Source organism: Gorilla gorilla, chromosome 12 (genome assembly GCF_029281585.2).
Source record: "Gorilla gorilla gorilla isolate KB3781 chromosome 12, NHGRI_mGorGor1-v2.1_pri, whole genome shotgun sequence".
NCBI lineage: Eukaryota > Metazoa > Chordata > Mammalia > Primates > Hominidae > Gorilla > Gorilla gorilla.
The window spans coordinates 30,351,744-30,373,283 of NC_073236.2; the positions used below are offsets into that span (position 1 = coordinate 30,351,744).

The following is a 21,540-nucleotide window of genomic DNA, read 5'->3' on the forward strand; positions in this document are numbered from 1 at the left end:
TAAGTTTTAGCTATTCCAGTGTATGAACAGTGGTACATCATCATGGCTTTAATTTGCATTTCCCTAGTGATTAATGATATTGAGCATCTTTTCATGTCGCTATTTGCCATCTTTATATGCTCTTTAGTAAAGAGTCTAGTTTATTAAATTGTTTTTCTATTGTTACATTTTGTGTCTTCAAATACTTATTCTAGCAAGAAGTCCTTTGTTGGATGTGTAATTTGCAAATAGTTGTAACGTTCTGATGCTAAGTTTTTTGGTTTCTTAACAGTGTCTTTAACAAAGCATTTTTTAAAATTTGGTTGAGTTCAGTTTATCAAATTCATATTTTTTAGATTATGCATTTTGGATCATGTGTGAGTACTTTCTGCCTTACAACAGGTTACAGAGATTTTCTTCTGTATTTCCTCTAGAAGTTGTATTGTCCTATATTTTCGATTTAAATGTAAATTTTTACTTTATGTGTGAGGGTTAGGTCAGCATTCCATTTTAAAAATATGGATTTACAGTTGTTCCAATGGCATTTATTGAAAACAATATCCTTCTGTATTGAATTGTTTTGCACCATCGTCAAAATGGGCAGAGGAAGATAGGATGGAATAAACAGGTTTCCTATTACTCTAAGTACAGCTAAAAACTCTGGACATTAAATTTGAAACAAGCAAAGGATTAACTCTGAAAAATAGAAGAATACAAACAGCTTGAATCTTAAGACCGAAGGAATGAAAATAACTATGAGTTTATTGGGTTTTCTTTCTGCTTCATGTATCCCAAAATAGGTGTTGGAGAAGCTGGCAACCTACAGATGCCAACAGTCAAAGAAGAAAATTATTCCCAAGTAAATCTTCCTTTCTTTAGCCAAAGGAAAGGATAGCTTTGCTTTACATCACAGGAAATTTGCAAACAATAGCCACTCTACTACTGCCAAGTACCAACATAAACACTGTGACTACACACTCCACCTCTGACAGGAAAGGCTGAGTGGAGACCCTAGACTTCCACTGTCAGAGGGCTATAACAAGGCCTCCAGCCCTGTCTCTGAGGCCAAGTGGGTACCTGGGACTTCATCCCTGTGAGATCGTAATTAACCTAAACTTCTACCCTAGCTGTCAGTACAAGGTGGCACTTTTCCCCCAAACCTCTACACCCACCAGAGCATGTCATACAAGGTCTGATAAGAAATAAGATTTATATAAGATGCAGAATCTTATAAAACTCAAAAATGTCCAGGTCTCAATTGAAAATAACTCATTATACTAAGAACCAGTAATATCTAAATCAGAATGACAAAAGACAGTCAACAAAAAGCAACAAGAGGTGACACAGATGTTAGAATTTTCTGAAAAAAATGTTAAGCACATCGTAAAAATATAGTAAGTCTTCACAAAACATTGTCAACAGGTTCTTGGAAACTTTGACTTTAGCACAACAAAACAACTTATAACAAACCAATTTCACCATAAGTTAATTGATATAAATGATACTTGTTTCTACTGTATATTTCTGGTCACAAAAATATCACCAAACTTCTAAATAAAGAAAAAAGGCTCCAAATATTAAACATTGAAATAAATGTGAGTGATACATACACTGAAGACAGATTTATAAAAAAAAGTAAGATCATTATTTACTCAATTATTTCAGTTCAAGGTCACGGGTGACCAGAGCCCATCCAGGCAGCTCAGAGTGCAGTGCAGGAACCAACCCTGAACAGGACGCCATGCCATTTCAGGGTTCACTCACACACACCTACACTTGCTCCGACAAGGGCCACTGAGACACACCAATGAACCTAACCTGCACTTATTTGGGATGTGAGAAAACCCAGAATACCCAGAGAACACACACAAAGACAGGGGAAGAACATGTAGACTCTGCATAGACAGTGGTCCCGGCCTAGAATCAATTTTTTTTCTCATTGTGATGGTTAATATTGAGTGTCAACTTGATTGGATTGAAGGATGCAAAGTACTGTTCCTGGGTGTGTCTGTGAGAGTGTTGCCAAAGAAGATTAACATTTGAGTCAGTGGACAGGGAGAGGCAGACCCACCCTCAATGTGGGTGGGCACCACCTAATCAACTGCCAGAATAAAGTAGGCAGAAGGTGAGAGAAGCAGACTTGCTGAGTCTTCCAGCCTTCATCTTTCACCAGTGCTGGGTGCTTCCTGCCCTTGAACATCAGACTCAACAGGTGGTTTACCAGGGCATCTGGGGCCTTCAGCTACAGACTGAAGGCTGCACTGCCAGCTTCCCTACTTTTGAGGTTGGGGACTCAGACTGACTTCCTGACTCCCCAGCTTGCAGACGGCCTATTGCAGGACTTCACCTTGTGATCATGTGAGTCAATACTCCTTAATAAACTCCCCTTCATATGTACTTTTATCCTATTAGTTCTGTCCCTCTAGAGAACCCTGACTAATATACTCATCAATGTTATAATGAAATAATGTTGAACAAAACAATGTTAACAAGGGCCTGCTATTCTTTAAAGAGAAAATACATATGTAATTCAAAGAAGTGAGAAATAGACTGTCTGAGCAAATAAATAGAAAATGTAAAGAAGAAGCAAATGGAAATTTTATAATTCAAATGCCATAACAGAATTTAAAAAAAAAAACTCCTTGGATGGGCTGAAGAGCAGAATAGAGAGGGGAGAGGAAAGAATCAGTGAACCAGACCATAGAACAATATAAATTAGCCAGTCTGAACACCAGAGAGAAAATAAAATGAAAAAGAAAAATGAGCAGAGCTTCGGGAACTTGTGGGATTACAACAAAAGATAGAATGTCTGTATCCTCAGAACTTCAGAAAAGGAGCAGCAGAGTAGGACTAAAAAAGATTAGAGGAAATATGGTTTTATTTCACAGAAATAATGGCTTTTCCAAACTTAACAACAACAAAAAAAGGTTAACCTATGAATTCAAGACTACAAAAAAAAAAAAAAAAGAAGCAGGGTAAGCCCAAGGAAATCCACACCAAGAAACATAATAGTTAAACTTTTGAAAACTAATGGCAAAAATAAAATCTTGAAACAACCACAAGAAAAAATGTCAGATAACTTTTTTTTTTTCCGGGTACAATGGTGTGATCTCGGCTCACTGCAACCTCCGCCTTCTGGGTTCAAGCAATTCTCCTGCCTCAGCCTCCTGAGTAGCTGGGATTACAGGCATGCACCACCACACCAGGCTAATTTTGTATTTTTAGTGGAGGCAGGGTTTCTCCATGTTGGTCAGGCTGGTTTCAAACTCCTGAAAATGTCATATAACTTTTTATAAGGAAACACTAATTCAAATGGCAGTGGATTTCTCATCTGAATCATTGGAGGCAAGAAGAGAGTGGCTTAGTTTATTTTAAATGCTGGAAAAAAAACCCTGTAAACCACAAATTCTATAACTGGTAAACATGAATACAGACATTGTCAGATGAAGAAAAACTAAGGTAATTTATCGCTAACAAACTTGCTCTTAAAAAATAGTTAAGCTCATTAGAGAGAAAGAACATGATAACAAAAGAAGTCTTAAAATTTCTGAAAGGAAAGAATTACATTAAAAAGTTTAAAAAGAGGAGTATAAATATAGTATCTTTCTTCTTGTAGGTTACTTAAATCATATTCAATAGTAGAAGCAAAAATTATGAAAACATCTGATATTTGTCATTGAATTATATTCAATGTATGCAGAAGAAATGCTTAATACAATTATATTTTTTATATGGAGAAGGTAAAGTAATGTTTCTAAACTTTTCTCAAAGTGAAAAAACGTTGATACAGGTCGACTGTGGCAAATTACATATGTACATTTTCATATGTACAGCAACTTGTCTTCTGGCTAATTTTATTTGTCAACTTGACTAGGCCATGCTACTGACATATATGGTCAAACTCTTCTGGATAATACTGAAACGGTATGTTTTCAGATGAGGTTAACATTTAAATCAACAAACTTTGAGTGAAACAGATTTCCCTCCGTAATGTGAGTGGGCCTCATTCAGTAAGTTGAAGACCTTAAGAAAAAGACTGCTATCCCCCAAAAAAGAGCGAATCCATCAAGAAGACTGTCTTCAGACTCCAGCTGAAGCACCAACTCTCTCTCTCTATATATATGTATGAATTTTATACATATATTCATACACATATATATGTATGAATTTAAAAAAAAAACTCATTGAATGGGCTGAAGAGCAGAATAGAGAGGAGAGAGGAAAGAATCAGTGAACCAGACCATAGAAGTATATAAATTAGCCAGTCTGAACACCAGAGAGAAAATAAAATGAAAAAAATAAATGAGCAAGGCTTCAGGAACCTGTGGGATTACAACAAAAGATAGCTACAACTGCACATACACACTGAAAATAAAAGAACTGATTATATAAACAATAATTAAAAATGAAAAAGTGACATATTAATGTCAGAATAAAGTAAATTCAAAGCAAAGAATATCCCTATAGAAAAAAAGAGAGATTATGTAACAGTAAAAAAAATAGAAATAAATTATTAAAAATGTGTGCATACATACAAGCACACAACAGAGCCTCAAAATACACTAAACAAAAACTAAGAGTTGAAAGGACAAATAGACAAATAGACAAATCCACCAACCTGTTTAAGGACTTCAACATCTTATCTCTCTCTCCTCTCTCTCTCTTTCTATATATATACATATATACATATATATATACACATATATATGTATATACATATATATGTGTATATATATGTATATATGTATATATATATACACACACACATACACACACATATACATATATATCAACTTCTCAATATATGTATCGAATATATATATCAATTTCTCTCTATATAAATATAGATATATATAAATAGAGAGGAGAGAGAGAGACTGCTAGAGACAAAGATTTATGTTATGAAATTATGTTAAAGAATTGGCTCACCTGATTGTGAGACTGGCAGGTCCAAAACTATATATAAATATATAGATATAGATATAGATATAGATATAAATATAGATCTATAGATATAGATATAGATATCTATATATAAATATATAGATAGCTAGAGAGAGAAAGAGAGGAGAGAGACTGCTAGAGACTAAGATTTATGTTATGAAATTATATTAAAGAATTGGCTCACCTGATTGTGGAGACTGGCAGGTCCAAAACTTGCAGGGTAGTCTAGAAGCAGTCTAGAGACCCAGGAAAGAGTTAATGTTTCAGCTGGAGTGTAAAGGCAGTCAGCTCGATGAAGTCCCTATTTTTATGAGAGGGGCAGTCTTTTTCTTATGGCCTTCAACAAAATGAATGAGGCCCACTCACATGATGGGGGAAACTGTTTCACTCAAAGTTTATTGATTTAAACATTAACCTCATCGAAAAACATACCTTTTCAGTATTATCCAGAAGACTTTGACCAAATATCTCAGTAATGTGGCCTAGCCATGTTGACAAATATTAATAAAATTAGGCAGAATGTTAGGTATTGGTATGTTGCTGTAGGTATTAAAATGTACATATGTAATTTATCATAGTCTACTGGTATCTACATTTTACCACTTTTAGTGAAATTTAGAAGTATTAGCTTACCTCTTCCTTATAAAAAGTATACTTATGTTAAGTATTTCTTCTATAGTACCATTTCATATGGTTTTATAATTTTTGCTTCTACCATTTATACACACACACACACACACACACACACACACGCCGTTTCTCTGAAGAACCCTGACTCCTACAATTAGTAAGAAAACTATATAAAGAATCAAAACATTACAAATTAAAATGCAATTATAACAAATATCCATGCAACCCACAGGTAGGTAAGTAGGTAGAAAGAGAGACAAAAAATAAAAAAAGGAAATAAATAAAAAGTAAATGCTAATAAAACTGATTTAGCTTTAACATACAATACCTATCATATGGCAGAAATTGATAGAATGAATAAAAGAAACTGAAACATATTCAAGTGTCCCTACACAAAGCTCACTTTAGATACAACAGCACATATACACTGAAAATAAAAGAATTGATTGTACAAACAACAATTAAAAATGAAAAAGTGACATATTAATGTCAGAATAAAGTAAACTCAAAGCAAAGAATATCTCTACAGAAAAAAGATCATATGACAGTAAAAGGAAAAATAGAAATAAATTATTAAAAATGTGTGCATACACACACACACACACAACAAAGCCTCAAAATACACTAAACAAAAACTAAGAGTTGAAAGGACAAATAGACAATAGACAAATCCACCAACATGTTTAAGGACTTCACCATCTAATTCTCAACAATTAAAGATACTAAACAAAAATTAGCGGGAATATGGAAGAACTAAACAACAGAATCAAGCAATAGGATGATACATCTTTTTTTTTTTCAGTGACACTGGAATGTTCAACAAGATGAATCAAATCCTGGATTATAAAACAACCCCCAACAAATTTAAAATAATTGAAATCATGCAGCATATTTTCTCTGATCATAAAGCGATCTGCTAGAAATCAATAACAGAAAGACAAATGAAAAATCTCCAAACATTTGGAAATTAAATTACAGACTTCTAAATATATCATTGATAAAAGACAAATTCTCAGAAGCAATAAATAGAAAATACATAGAGTTAAATGAAAATGAAAATACAAAATATCATAATATGCAGAATGCACTCAAAGCTGTGTTGAAAGGAGAATAACAGCACTAAATGCTGCCACTATGAAAGAGGCAAAGTTTCCAAATCGCTAACCTAAGTTCTCACCTCAAGAAACTAGAAAAAGAACAAAATAAAACCAAAGGAGACAGAAGAAAGGAAATAACAGAAATTAATGACATTGAAAACAGAAAGACAATAGAGAAAATAAATGAATAAAACGCTAACGCTTAAAAAATCAATAAAATTGATAAACCTATTGCAATATAAGGAAAAAATAGAAGACAAAAATAAATATGATCACGAATATAATATTGGATATTTCTGCAATCATTTAAAGGATAATAGAAAAATATGAATAATTTTATGCTCATAAGTTTGACAACTTAAAAGAAACGTATCAATTTCTCAAAACCTATAAACTACCAAAACTCAGCTGAGATGGAATAGACAACCTGAATCATCTTGTAATCATTAAAGAAAATGAACATGGACATATAATTTTTAAACCACAGGAAAAGAAATCTTCAAGTCCAGAATAATTTACTGCAAAATTCAAACAGTAAATAATAATTAATAAAAAGTTTACACAATATCTTTAAGAAAATAGAAGAGTGAATATTTCCCAACTCATTTTATGAGGATTATATTACCTTGATTCAAAACCAGACAAAGACAGTCCAAATAAGCAAAACTATGGGCAAATATAGCTCATGAATTTAGACACAAAAGTCCTTAATACAGTGTCAGTAAATCAATTCCAGCAATGTAGTTTTAAGAGTATACATCATGACCACATGGAATTTATTACAGATAAATTCTTCAACATTAACAAACATTAGCAATGTGATTTACCCTATCAACAAGCTAAAGCAATTTGATTTTTAAGTAAAATTATTAAGCAAAATACTTGAAAAATTTAACACTCAAGTATGGTAAAATCTCAAGTTAGGAATAGAGGAAAACTACTTCAGTTCATGAGGAATATTGGCCTGTAATTTATTTTTTCTTTCAGTGTCCTTGTCTGGCTTTGATAGCAAGGTGATAAGGATCTCATTAATTTGAAAATTGTCCTTCTTCAATTATTTTAGTAGAGTTTGAAAAGGATTGGCATTAATTCTTCCTTAAATGTTTGGTAGTATTCACTAGCGAAGCCAGTAATTCCTGAACTTTATTTACTTTGTTGAGAGGTGTGTGTTTAGTGATTCAGTGTCCTTACTCTTTATTGCTCTGTTCATATTTTCTGTTTCTTCATAATTCAGTCTTGGTAGGTTGTATGCATCCAGAAATATATCCATTTTTCTAGGTTATACAATTAATTGGTGTAAAATAGTTTATAGCTGTCTCATATGATTTATATTTCAGGTATCAGTTGTAAGGCCTCCTCTTTCTTTTCTGATTTAATGTAGTAATTCTCTTTTTTTCTTAATCCAGCTAAAAGTTTGTTGATTTTGTTTATCCATTAAAAATAAACTCAGTTTATTTCATCTTTTAAATTTTTCTAGTCTCTGTTTTGCTTATTTCTGCTCTGATACTTCATATATTCTCCCTACTGCTAACTTTGAGCTTAATTTGCTTTTATTTTTCTAGTTTCTTGAGAAGTACTGTTAGGTTATTTACTTGATGTATTTTTTCTTTTTTTGATGCAGGAATTTATTGCTATAACCTCCTCTCTTAGAACTGCTCTTGCTGCATCGTACACATTTTGGTGTGTTGTGTGCCTCTTTTCATTTGTCTCAAGATACATTTTTTAAACTTACTTTTTAATTTCTTCTGGAATCATTGGTTGGTCAAGAGTATGTTGTTTAATTTTCATGTGTTTCTGAATTTTCCAAAATTCCTTTTGTTATTGATCTCTAGTTTCATATAAGAGTAGTCAGAAAAGATATTTTATATTATTTCAATCATAAATTTGTTAAGAGTTAGCCTAAAATATGCTATATACTAAAGAATTTTGTTTTTGTTTTTTTGCACTGGAGAAAAATGAGTATTCTCTTTTGCCGTTGAATGAAATGTTCTTATATGTCTGTTAAGTCCATTTGATCTAAAGTGTAGTTTAAATCTAGTGTTTCCTTATTGATTTTCTGACTGGATGATATATTGATTACTGAAAGTAGAATATTGAAGTTCTGTACTATTGTATTACAGTCTCTCTCTTCAGACCAATTAATATTTGCTTAACATGTTTAGGTGCTCTGATGTATATAGTACATGTGTACTTATAATTGTTATATCATCTTGATGAAGTTATTCCTTTACCAATATATAATAATATTTTTTGTCTCTTTTTATAGGTTTGAATTAAAGTCTATTTTATCTGATGTAAGAATAGCTACTCCTGCTGTCTTTTGGTTTTCATTTACATAGAATATCTTTATTTATATCTTCTCTTTCAATCTATATATATATATCAGTAAACAGGACCCAAATATATGTTGCCTATAACACACTTATTTCAGTCTGTTATATTTGGGTCCTGGGTACTGTTTTTTTTCTTTTTAAATGTATTCAACCACTCTATGTCTTTTAATTGGATAATTTAGTACATTTGTATTCAAGGTAATTATTGATAGATAAGTACTTACGATTGCCATTTTGTTCATTTTCTGATTATTTTGCTGATCCTTTGTTCCTTTCTTCCACTCCTGCTGTCTTTCTTTGTGGTTTGATGATTTTCTGTAGTTGTATGCTTTGATTCCTTCCTCTTTATATATTTTTTTAGATCTCCTATACATTTTTGCTTTCTGCTTACCTTAAAGTCTACATAAAACTTATTATAGTTATGACAGGATATTTAAGCTGATAAATTCAATCACATACAAAACTATACTGTTACTACTTTTACCTGCGTTTTATCTTTTTGATGTCACAATTAACATTATTTTGTATTGTGTATCCCTTAAAAATTATTGTAGATACACTTATATTAATAGTTTTGTTCTCTAACCTTTCTATTAGAGATATGTTATTTACATGACACTCAAAGTTTTACCGTATTCTGCACTTGATAATATACTTACTTTTACCAGTGATTATTATATTATTGTGAATTTTTTTATTACTAATGAGATTCCTTTTGTTTCAGCTTGAAGAACTTTCTTCAATATTTCTGGTAAGATAGGTCTAGTGATATGAACTCCCTGAGCTTTCATTTGTTTATGAAAGTCTTTATCAATTTTTCATTCCTTAAGGACATCTTTCTTTTCTCAGTGAACTATTACTGGTTAGCAATTTTTTTTCTTGTTGTGCTTGTAGTATATCAATTCAGTCTCTCCTGGCCTGCAAAGTCTCTGCTGAGAAATCAACTGCCAGCCTTACGTGTGATCACTTGTATGTGAGAATTTTCTTCTCTTGCTGCTTTCATGAGTCTCTCCTTGTCTTTCAATTTTGACAATTTGATTATAATATTTCTTGGCATAGTTCACTTTAGATTGCATTTCACTGGAGTTCTTAGAGCCTCCTGTACCAGGATACTTATATCTTTCCTCAGATTTGGCATATTTATTTAAATAATCTTGTGTCCCTTTCTTTTTCTTTTCTCCTTCTTAGACTCCTATAATGGAGAAAGTTAGCTGTCTAGATGCTGTCGTACAATACATGTATGCTCTTTTTATTCTGTTTATTCTTTTTTCTCTATTGATAGCATGTCTTTTTGTTTTCAGATTTTGTCTACTTGATAAGTTTTCATGTTGTTGTTCTCTATTGCATTTTTTATTTCATTCATTGTTTTCTTCAGCTCCATATTTCTTTGTTTTTTTAATATAATTTCAACTTCTCTATTAAAAAGGCTGTTTTGTTTCACTTATTGCTTTTCTGATTTTGTTAAATGGTATCATTCTGTTTTCTTGAAGTTCACTGAGCTTTCTTAAAATGATTATTTTAAATTCTTTGCCAGACAATTTGTAGATCTCCATTTTCGATGGGTCAATTACTGGGAAATTATTGTACTCCTTTGGTAATGATATATTTCCTTAGTTTTTCATATGCCTTGTTGCCTTGTGTTTATGTTAATTTATTGAAGCAATTACTTTTCTAGACTTTACAGACTCTTTTCAGTTGGGAAAGACCTTCCCTTATAGGTGGGTGCAATTCACAAGCTGAGAAGGTTATGATTGTTCTGGCTCCCGTAAGGACACTGCAGCATATTCTCAGTACAGCCCTGTCAGGTAAAATCAATGTTGGCAAATATTTCAGGGAGCCCCAACAGGCAACTCTGTGGATATCCTCATTGGTGGTGAAGGATGTTGGAATTTTCAATGGCAAAGGATGGTGAAAGATGTTGAAATTTTCAACATCAAAGGCTTCTGGAGTCCCGCTGATCTATTTTTCTTCCAACAGGAAAGTCATGGCCAAAGGAATCCCTCTTGGCACTGATTCTGGCTTGAGAGCATGCTTGCACCAGAGTCTAATGCACAACACCTGTGGAGAGGCCATGGCTCTGAGTTCTGAAGGATAGGCATGCATGGAAGGATCATGATTTGTGGGTCCAGGGCAGTAGTGCCAACAGTGCCTGGAGTGCTGGCATCCCAACTGCTGCATTGGTGTGTGCGGGGTGCAGACTAGCCTATAGGAGCAGTGTCTCCAAGTCTGATGTGTGAGCATATGCAGTGTAGCCACAGAGCTGGGGTCTGAAACACTGGCAAGCACAGAGCAACTGCAGAGCTGAGACCTGGAGTGTGGACACAGGTGGAGCAGATGCAGCTCTGGAGTCAACGGTGTGCATTTAGGTTGGGAGGGGTGGCTCTGGCTTTGAATTAGCACAAGATTGGCTGCTTCTTGAGAAGGGGGACAGGGGGCATAGACACATCTCCCTCCTCAAAGGATCCATGTCTGGGATGGCTGTTGGTTACCGAGTGGCAAAAAAAAATTTCTGTTGTCATTTACAGAGCAGGCCCCTGGAGACCACAGTGGCGCTCTCCACGTGGCTGATAATGATATTCCCGCTTTCTTTGTTCCTAGACATCTCCAAATGTTTCAGATATGCTGCTCTGCTCAGTGATCTTTTCTGTGTGTCTTTTCTTTTTCTTTTCCTCTCCCACATATTGCTGAAGGTTTTTAATTGGGCCAAGGAGGCAGCAGAGCCAATGGTGCTTGCAGTGGCTGTGGCAGATAAGAATGTTATTTGCAGTCTTTGGCATGTGCCTACAGGTAAATCATGGCATACATCCTTAGGTTTTTGAAGCAAAACTCTGCTATTCTCTACAGATAAATACCCTCATTTTAAGAACAACTTTTGGCCTGCTACTGTGCCTTAATAGAGACTAAACTGTCAACCATGCCCCACCAAGGTACCATGCGGCCTGCGCTGCCCATCATAAGCTATGTGTTATATGGCCCACCAAGCCTTAAGTTGGGCATGTACAGCAACACCAACACTTCACTATCAAATGGAAGTGGTATATATAACACAGGGCCCAAAGAGACCCAGAAAGCACAAGTTACTTGAAGAATTGACCTAAATGTCTATTGTTCTCACCTCCTCTAAACTATCTTCTCTCTCCCAGCCTGTATCTATGGCCTCATAGGGAGTTCCCTAAGATAAACAGAGAGTGAAAGAGAATACTCAGGCCTAGTTTACAGATGGTTCTGCATGATATGCAGACTCCACCAGAAAGGGGACAGCTGCAACACTATTCCCCCTTTTGAGGACATCCCTGAAGGACAGTGATGAAGGGAAATCCTCTAAGTAGGCAGACCTTTGAGCAGTGCTCCTGGTCGTTAACTTTGCTTGGAAAAAGAAATGGTCAGATGTGCAATTATATGCCAATTTTTGGGCTGTGGTCAATGGTTTAGCTGGATAATTAGGAACGTGAAAGAAATATGATTGGAAAATTGGTAACAAGGAGATTTTGGGAAGAGTTACGTGGATAGACCTCTTTGAATGGACAAAAAACATTAAGATTTTTGTGTTCCATGTGAATGTTCACCAAAGGATGGTCAAGTGGGTAGGATGGCCTGTTTTCTAGATCCTAGTTATTCTCTTTTTTCAGCCATCCCTGTCATTGCATAATGAGCTCACAAAAAAAGTGGCTATGATGTCAGGGATGGAGGTTATGCATAGGCTCAGCAACATGAAGTTTTATTAACCAATGCCAACATGTCTATGGCAACTGCTGAGTGCCCAATCTGCTACCAGCAGAAACCAACCCTGAATCCCAGATATGACACCATTCTCCTGAATGATTCACCAGCTTCCTGTTGACAGCTTCCATCACTGCACTGGACCACTTCCATCATGAAAGAGGAAGCACTTTGCTCTCAATGGAATAGACACTCTGGATACAGATTTGTCCTCCCTATAGGTAATGCTTCTGCCAAAACTACCATCCATAGATTTGCAGAATGTCTTATTCATGTTATTTCACGCAGTGTTGCTTCTGATCAAGGAACTCACCTCACAGGAAAAGAAGTGTAACAATGGGCCCACGCTCATTGAATTCACTGACTTACCATGTTTCCCACCTTCCTGAAGCAGCCCATTTGATAGAATATTAGAATGGGTTTTGGAGAACAATTTTCAGTGCCAGCTAGGAGAAAAATCTTAAAGGACCAGGGAAATATTCTCCAGAAGGCTGTATATGTTCTGAATCAGCATTCAATATATGATACTGTTTCTCCCATAGCCAGATTTCATGGGTCTAAGAATCAAGGGGTGAAATTTGGGGTGGTACCACTCACCACTATACCTATTGACCCACCAATAAAACTTTTGCTTCCTATTCTCATGACATTATATGCTCTGCTGGCCTAGAGATCTTAATTTTAGAAAGAGGAATGATTCCACCAGAAGACACAACAATAAGTCAGTGGAACCGGAAGTTAAGACTGCCCCCTGGCCAACCTGACAATTCTTCTGCTTCTGAGTCAACCGGATAAGAAGGGAGTTATGATGTTGACTTGGGTGATTGATCTAAACAACCAAGGTGAACTGAACTGCTACTCCACAATGGAGGTAAAGAAGAGCATGTCTGGAATACAGGAGATTCCTGGGGTATCTCTTAGTATTACCATGCCCTGTGATTAAGGTCAATGGGAAACTACAACAACCCTATGTAGGCAGAATTACTAATTGCCAAAAACCTTCAGTAATAAATTTTTGGGTCACCCTAACATTTGAGTAACACTTTGTATTAGTCAGGGTTCTCTTGAGGGACAGAACTAATAGGATATATGTATATATGCATGGGAGTTTATAATTGACTCACACGATCACAAGGTGAAGTCTCACAATAGGCTGTCTGCATGTTGAGAAGCGATGAAATCAGTAGTGGCTCAGTCAGAGTCCCCCAACCTTCAAAAGTAGGGAAGCTGACAGTGCAGACATCAGTCTATGACTGAAGGCCTGAGAGCCCCTAACAAACCACTGGCGTAAGTCCGAGAGTCCAAAAACTGAAGAACGTGGGGTCTAACGTTCGAGGGCAGGAAAATTCCAGCATAGGAAAAAGATGAAGGCCAGAAGATTCAGCAAGTCAGCTCTTTCCACCTTCTTCTGCCTCCTTTTTCTAGCCATGCTGGCAGGCAATTGGATGGTACCCACCCACTGGGTGGGTCTTTCTGAGGGTGGATCTTCCTATCCCAGTCCACTGACTCAAATGTTAATCTCTTCAGGCAACACCCAGAAACACCCAGAAACAATACTTTACTTCCTTCAATCCAATCAAGTTGACACTTAATATTAACCATCACGCACCTGTACCTGTAACATGAGATACAGAACTACAACAAACTGAGGTGTTTGCTGAAAGCAAAGGAAATACAAAATGGGTAGCGGAAGAAGATAATTATAATACCAGCTACAACCATGTGACCAGTTACAGATGCAAGAACTATAATTGTCATCATGAGTATTTTCTTTTTATTTTGTCATGAATGTGTTTGTGTGTGTTTTTCTAAACACACAAATACACACAAAATGTTTTTCCCTATCTGTCCTATTCTCTTTTCATGTGACATGAGATTTATTGCCTTTATAACATAGTACTGAATGTTGTTAATTTTATGCCATAGCATATAAGTTATTGGATATCAAGGAGAAGTACCTCAGTTCCTATTCTGGGGAAATGTTTAGTGTGTGCTTAGTTGTATACAGGACAGTTGTATTATGACAGAATTATTACCTTGTTATTGCCTTTATTTGGATATTAAGGATGGTTTAAGGAGCTGCATATGAGTCTGGTTAATAAAAGTAGAATGTTGGTGATTAAATTTATGTGTCAACTTGACTGAACCACAGGGTGCCCACATATTTGGTAAAACATCATTCTGTCTTTAAGGGTGTTTCTGAATAAGATTAAAATATGAATTGGTAAACTGAGTAAAGCAGATTACCCCTCTAATGTGGGTGTGCCACATACTGTCAGTTAAAGGCCTAAATAGAACAAAAAGTGGAAACTCCTGTTGCCTGACTACCATCATGCTGGGACATTGTTTTTTTTCTTGCTTTTAGACTCAAACTGAAACACTGGATTCAAACTGAAATATTGGTTCTTGCTATGTCTCAAGCCTACTGACTTTTCCATTGGAACTACATCATCAACTTTCCTGGTTCTCAGGCCTTCATAATTCAGACTGGAACTATATACCATTGGATCTCCTGATTCTCTTGCTGTTGGCTTTGCTGCCTACAGATACTAGAATTTGTCAGCCTCCGTAATCACATAAGCCCGTTCTTATAAATAATAAGTACATAAATAGCATCTCCCATTGGCTGTTTTTATGGAGAACCCTGAATAACACATTCATTTTAACAGTCTCTGTCTTTTATTTTTGGTGTTTAAGATATTTATAATTAATGGGTTATTGTTATGTTTTGATTTATGTCCAAGATTTTTAATTGTTTTCTGCCTATTCTAATTTTTATTCTTCTGTTTCCTTTTTCTGACTTCTTTTGGACTATGTGAACCATTTTAACATTCTTTTTCAATTTATGTACATCATTTTAAACTATTTCTTCTTGTATAGCTTTTTTTAGTGATTGCTGTAAGTATTACGCATACGTAGCCATTTTACATTCACTTAGATTCAATACTTTATCACTACACTTTGAATGTAGACATCTCACTGTCCTTCAAATAGCTTCATTTGCCCTTCACTCTCTATGGTACAGTTTTCTTTCACATTATATCTACTACACTAAAATTTTCATCAAGAATCATTATTTTTTTCAATAATTAAACATTTTAAAGAGCTAAGAGAAAATTACCTTGGTATATTTACTTTTTAAATTTTTTCTTGTTCTTCCTTCATTTCTGATATACCAAATTTTCTTCTAGTATAATTTTTTCTTCTTGTTGAAGAACTTCATTTAGCAATTGTTTTAGAGCAGCTCTGATGTCAATAAACTCTTTCATCTCAGGATTTTCTTTCATCTGAGAACATCTTTATTTTACCTTCATTCTGAAGGATATTTTCACTAAATATAGAATTTTGGCTTGAGAGTGAGATTTTTTCAGCACTTGACAATTTCCATGGTTTCTGGTGCAAAATTCACTGTCATTTAATAGATAATGCAGTTTTCTCTGACTTCTTTCAAGTTTTCTTTATCTTTAAATTTCAGCAGTGATGTGATGTACAGGTGTCTAGGCATGGGTTTCTTTGAGTCTGTCTATTTTGTGGGATTCCAAAATTCTTAAATTTGCAAGTTTATGTCCTTCACTGAATTTGGGCACTTTTAAGCCACTTCATTATTTTTCAGTATCACTTGCTTCCTCTTCCCTGAAAACTCTAATGACACAAATGTTGGACCTTTCATTACTATTCCATAGACTACTGGGATCTGCTTAATTATTAAATTTTTTTTCTCAGTTGCTCAGATTGGATGATTTTCATGTAAACTGACTCATTCCTCTGTAATTTTCATTGTGCTATTTCGGCCATCCAGTAAGTTTTTTTTTTAATTTTGCATTTAAAACATGTTTAACTTAAATGTTTAAAAAATTAAATTTATTTCTAATATTGCCTTTTTTATGTTTTCTATTTTAATGTTGAAGATTTCTATTTTTCCATTTGTTTCAAGAATTCTCAGACTTGATTGCTGTACCATTTTTACATTAGCTGTTTTAACATTTTGCCAAGTAATTTCAACATACCTAATTTCAGCATTGGCCCTTTCTCATGTGAATTGACATTTTCTTGGTTTTTATATGCCATGTAATATTGGATTATATCTGGACATCTTGGATATTATGTTACAAGATTCTGAGTCTTGTTTAAATCCTTTGGTGAATATTGACATTTCTGTTTTAGCAAGTAATCAACCTGGTAAAGTTCAGGCTTTACATTTTAACTCACCTTTTCTGGACTGTGGTCCCAATATTAGTTCAGTTTTCGAAGACTTGGCAGTGTTATATAAATCTGTCCATGTGTTTGCCACCCAGTGGCCATTCTGGGACCTGGGTGGTGGCGTAGTGTTAGTTCTCCAAGTCTTTGTTGTACTGGTTAGGATTCGATCCATGTATATACAATTCAGAGATGAGTTTGGGAAAGCAACTCCATGAAGTTGTTTATGCACTCCTGGAGTCATTCTTGAGCTGTAACATATTCATATGTGTAATACCAGCACATGAAGGTCAAAGGGGGCCAAAGGTCCTATGGTAGGATCTACCACAGTTCTAACACAGTTGTTTCATATATTTTGTCTCTGTTTTTATCTGCATTCAATAGGTGAGACAGGATGGAGTGTGCTTACTAAATCTTACTCATAAAATAAATCTTCCAACTAATGTATTTCTAATCTCAGACAGTATTTTTTATCTTTAAAAGTTTGGTATCAATCTTTTAAAAATTCTCTCATTTCCCTACTTAAGATGTTCAATTTCTGCTCTAAATTATTGAATCTAATAATAGTTACAGTAAGTTTTAATCTACTTTTCTACTAATTATGTCATCTGTATTATTGCTAGGTCTATTTCTATGGATTTTTAACTTGTCATTTTAGTCATAACCTTTTCAATTCTTTGCATCTTGGTAATTTTATATCAGATGCTCAATATTGGGAAAATTACCTTGTTGGATGCTAGAAATTTTAGTATACCTGTAGCAGTGCTTGATCTTTGTCATGGGTTGCAGTAAATTATTTAATTATACTTTGATATCTTGAGGTTTGCTTTAAAGCTTTGATTGGCAGATATAGAGAAACCTTTCATTTATGGCTAAATATGCCCCACTATTGAGGCAGTGTCCTTCTAAGTACTCTAACCAAGACTCCTTGAATTATGAAATTTTCTGTTCTTATAATGGTGTTACAAACATCCCCAGCCACCTAAGCTCTGTGGTCATTTCCTCTGTTTCTTTCAGGTGGTACTTTCCCAATCCTCAGATAATTTCCTCACATGCATGTGTTATCTAGTAATCAGCTGAAAACTTGGCAGAGACTTTCTGAATATTTCTGTAGCACTCTTGTATTCTTTCTTTCTCTCTCTGTGTCTTCTTTCTATCATCTTCTCTCTCTCTCCTTCTCTCTCTCTCCACACTCTCTCACCCTACCCTTGAAAGCTCTTTCCTTTATAACAAGGTGTCCTGTGAACTCTAGCTGTCTTAGCCTTCCTGTACTCCACTCTCTGTCTCATCAATTCCGATAGTCTACCAGGCTCTGATGAGGTACTCTTTCTCTGTACTGCATCCTGGAAAAAAGTTTTCCAGACAGTACACAGAAATTACACCAATCACAGAGCTCAGCTCACCTCATCTCCGTCACTTCTCTCAGGAACTACCATCCTGTGTTGCCTGATATCTGATTTCTGAAAAGTATTGTTATATATATGTAGTCCTGCTTTTCAGCTGGTTCAAGGGACAGCTAAATCTCTGTTACTCCATCTTGGTTGAAAGCAGAAGCCCCAAATAATGGACTTTTAAAAAATAAAATACCCTATCTTTTATAGATTTTAAGTTTTTTTGTTATATGTATCTATTTACTGAATTTAACCTGTAATCTAAACATATAATTGTCTCTTACCAAAAAATATTTAATCTTAATTATCTCCCAGCTAGTTTAACAATAAGGTCTCATTTTCATTTTGCTGTCTGATTTTCTTGACCAAGGCAAGAATCTGAACATTTCCAGTGGTTTCCAATCAAATAAAATATTTCATGTTTAAAAACAACCACAGCTATACATGCAGTAATTATCATGATGATAATAATAATAATAGTTACTTAAGTAATTATTTTTTGCTAATTTTGGATCAGATCCTGAGTTGGGTGCTTTAAGCATGTTTAGCTTATTGAATGTGCATAGCAAACCAACATTTCTGTTAATGACCTAACTTTACGTATCAGGGACTTGAGTCTTTCATAGATCAAATACCATTTTAAAGTCATGCAGCTGACAATGCCACTGCCCAGACAGGAACCCAGGTCTAATTGTACCTAGAGCTCATCCTTCTGTTTAACTCTCTCTTGTTAACTGATTGGTGGAGACAGTAGAGATATATCAACTTTCGACTCCTAAACACTTTTATTACTATCAAATTTATAGTATTAAAATTGGCATTGTAACCAAAAAATAATTCAAAGGACCGATGTTGTGATCCAATGAGGCAGCTCCTCATTTGCTTGAGAATGCGTCACATCCCTATATCTGATACAGAACATCTCATGTAGCATCATCATTATTTGTTTACTTTGCATCCTTCCCAGAAAGCTGTGAGCTGCTTGTGGGCAATAGCTATATTTTATTCTTATCTGTATTCCAAGTGTCTCTCAGGGTAATACCTGGCTCTAAAAAAAATGTTCAATAAATGCTTATTAAATGAATGAATGTTTCCAATCTACTGAGCTAAAACTCATTTATATTTCATTGCCTACAAAAATAAAGAAATAAAAGAAAATTTATTTTCTTTATAGGAAATTAGTATGTAAAATGATATTATAAGGAACATAAATTTTATGTTTCAAACACACCCAAACTCAGATCCTTGTACTCCTCTACCCCGACATAACTACATACCCAACACCTCCACACCCACACTGCATGGTTGCAAAGATTGGCTAGCAGAGATTTTTAACTGGGCACCCATTAAAAGCTTCACACTTAGTGAGCAAATTTCAAAAGGACTATGTATTTCCTGGAATTGTTTATAAAATGTTATATATGTGTGCATTTTTCTTGGTGGAAGATGAATAGTTTTAAAAATATTTTCAAAGGGATATGTGGTTCCAAAGTACTAAAGATTCAATTAGTTATCTCTTAAGCTATCTCTTTCTCTCTTTGCACTAACAACAGGAAAAAATGAAAGATACGAGTGACGCATGGAAGGAAGGAAGCAAGTAACCAAGAAAGAGAGAAAGGAAAGAAGGAAAAAGTTTGGAGAGATGTAACAGCAAACTACAGTATTTTCTCCATTTCTCAGAGTCTCTTCCTTCATGAGCCCACTCCTACCACAACCATTCCACCAAAATAGCTCTGCCGAAGGTCCTTGCCAAAATAAATCTGCCAAAGGTAACCTCTGTTCCCAAGTGCAAAGGATTTGTTCCAACCCCTAAATTATTGGATGTTCTGGTATATTTAATATTGTCTCTTTGCAACTCACACTCCAAGCTTCTTTCCACCGCTTTCTCCTCCTTTCTTCAGTCTGGTGTTTTGTAGAATTTGACCTTCAACCCTCTTCTTATAATATATTCACTGTAGCTGAACTCATCAAGGGCCACAGTTTTTACCATCATTTCTTATGTTAGGAAATTATTCATCTGGCTCTCTAGACACACCTTGCCTATTCAGAGTTATACAGACAGATGCCAGTTGGACATTGTCCTGTGGATGTTCCAGAGGTTCTTCATCAAATCCCTTGCCTTATAGCATACTTAGGCACATTCTTTCTGGGTTCCTTTTTTGACACATATCGAGCCCCTATGCTCCCACCATACCAAACTGATTTATTTTTTTCCTCAAAAACATTGTGTCTCTTTCACTTCAGTGACTGAGTCCTGTATGTTTTCATGAAGCTTCTTGGAGACGGCATGCTCTTGGAAGCCTTTCTCTTGCTTCTAGGGAACTCTGTTTAACTCTATCTTAGCACTCATCACAGAGGATTGTTTGCTAGTTTCTTGACTACTAGGCTTTTAGCAACCAGGCGGCAAGGACTCTGTCTCTCACCTCTGTACCAACCATGCAGCAGCATCAGTCAAAGGCTGGTCATACTAAGCAGTTCCCCAACAAAGGTTTGTTGGATGGTGGGAGGACAAGTCACTAGGGCAGAATGAAATAGCAAAGAGGACACTAGCAGGGGAGGGCTGCTCTGTCTTAACCTAACATTCTCACCTTTCATCTGTTCAACCATCTTTGAGTATTTGCCTCATTTCCCTCATTCAATCAACAATATCATAATTTCATTTGAAGATGGCATGTACTTACACATAAAATAACTTTTAGAAATATGAATGGCTATTAAAATGAAAACACCACTTATTTAGAAACAGACTGAGTCAACTTTATGTCCGTGTTACATTGATCCAAATCACATTTTGAAAGAACTTTATTTCTCTAGGTATTAACTTCTTAAATTTACTAAAGCATGGATTCCTCTATGACAAAAAGTAAATTATAATGAAATTTGATATTAACATATTGAGATATACTATGAAAATCGTTTATGGGCTCCTTGGAACATTTATTAAATTCAATGAAAATGAATGAACATAAAACTGAATGGACTTGTGCCTGTTCTTTTATAGCTCTTTAACCTGGTAGACCCACCTCTGATTATGAAACCACTGTGACATAAAAATGTGCAGTTGAATTTCCCAAAGGGTTCTGCCCAGCTTCTGTTACATACTACTTTTTAATTTTCTAAATAAACTTTAGTTCTTATACATACTTCTACTACCACCCCTGATATTTAGAGGAGTCGATGTATTAAAAAATAATAATTCCAATGGTGGTTCTTGGCCATTTCTCAAGCTGCCAATGAATGTGTTCTTGT

The 21,540-nt window shown here is 35.0% G+C and overlaps 1 long non-coding RNA gene across 2 annotated transcripts in view; it reads left to right on the forward strand.

The window, feature by feature from the left end:
• LOC129531738 (uncharacterized) overlaps positions 1–21,540 on the forward strand; it is a 51,927-nt gene that overhangs the window by 22,138 nt on the left and 8,249 nt on the right. For both annotated transcript variants that reach the window (XR_008677123.2, XR_008677122.2), the window contains exon 3: positions 19,845–20,060. This is a non-coding gene — a long non-coding RNA (uncharacterized lncRNA). The remainder of the gene's footprint in view (positions 1–19,844; positions 20,061–21,540) is intronic.